This window comes from Colletes latitarsis, unplaced genomic scaffold, assembly GCF_051014445.1.
Source record: "Colletes latitarsis isolate SP2378_abdomen unplaced genomic scaffold, iyColLati1 scaffold0007, whole genome shotgun sequence".
NCBI lineage: Eukaryota > Metazoa > Arthropoda > Insecta > Hymenoptera > Colletidae > Colletes > Colletes latitarsis.
In genome coordinates, this window is record NW_027488367.1 from 30,432,520 (window position 1) to 30,433,922 (window position 1,403).

Here is a 1,403-nt window from a genome sequence, read left to right on the forward strand (position 1 = left end):
CAAAACTAGTATACGCTTTATTTTCTCTTACCTTTGCATAAATTATTAACTTCGGGCAACGTCGGGAGCGCCGGCAATCATTAGATTTGTACGAAACGCGATTTGCGCCCCACGGTGGTTTTTAGTGCCGTCAAAGTCAGAAATCGTAGGAGCGGTGCTTTAACGGGCGGTCGTGATGATACTCCAGACAACACGACGCACGACGCCGTAAAACACTCGCGCGAGTCCAGACTGATCTCTGCCTCACCACGCAAGAGGTGCGCAAACTTGCCAATAATATATAATATTTATTCTTTTTCGTACGTCCAGCGACAAACGCCAACGAAATACCCAAATTCTCGCTCGTACGTTGATACCTTTCTCTTCATCGACCCGGCTCCGAAACGTTCTTCGCCATCTCCCCGAAAGGAGAGGTAAACGACGGCGGGGTTAGGGAATCTGAGAACAACGCAAGCAGTTTTAGGACAAGTGAACGACCCTCAGCCAGGCGTGGTCCAGGAATTTTATCCGTGGACCGCAATGTGCGTTCGAAATGTCGATGTTCATGTGTCCTGCAGTTCACACGTTGACGCGCAATTAGCTGCGTTCTTCATCGACCCACGAGCCAAGTGATCCACCGTTCAGGGTAATCATATACAATTTACAATTATTCTCTTTGTATTTAAAAATGCTCCTTGTTCTTTGCTTTAAAAATATTCGATGTTCGCACCTCCGACCAGTGTATCGACGGAGGATTGAACGCGCCATATCGACGACAAAAAGATTCTTTTTGTTTCCTGAATGACGGAAAACCATCGTTCGACGGCCGGGCGTACAGTACATTCAAAAGCCTTTGGGCGTGGCTGCGACCAACGGGTATAATACACCCGTATATTCTTGGTTCCGAACAGTAACTTCACGCGCAATCGGGCGAACGCACGTGGCAGCGCCCATCGGTTGCTCGATGAAATCGATGCGATAAACTACAGCCTTCTCGGCTGGTCGTCGTTAGTCGCGCGAGCAACGGATGGCCGCACAATCGACGCGACGCGAGCCCCACCTCGCAACCGCCCGCGACCCCGTTTCCACCCCTCGGCGGCCGGGCGTTCATGGCCGCTCCAGACCGCCGAGGGTGCCTCCCCTTGCGTCGGACCGGTAGGGGGAGGCACTCCTACCCCCAACCGGTCCGACCCGGCGCCGCCTGGCGGGAGGGGGGTCCCCTCAGGACCCCCCTCCCAGCCTAGATCATCCGCCACGCCGAGGCGGCCGCCCGCGACGCCTCGCGACCGGGCGACGACCTCGGGCCACCGCACGAGCGCGAGCTTCAGCGCGCCGCTGAAGCTCGCGCTCCCTCCCCGCGGCCTCCTTCTGCAACATTACGTTCTCGCAGAAGGAGGCCACGGCCCTCCACTTCTCCTCGCTGC

At 55.9% G+C, this 1,403-nt stretch overlaps 1 non-coding gene across 1 annotated transcript; it reads right to left on the reverse strand.

Annotated features, from left to right (window-relative positions):
- Positions 1-473: 473 nt before the first annotated feature.
- Positions 474-628, reverse strand: LOC143350631 (5.8S ribosomal RNA). Its single transcript, XR_013081192.1, has one exon. It is a non-coding gene; the product is annotated as a 5.8S ribosomal RNA (ribosomal RNA).
- Positions 629-1,403: the final 775 nt, after the last annotated feature.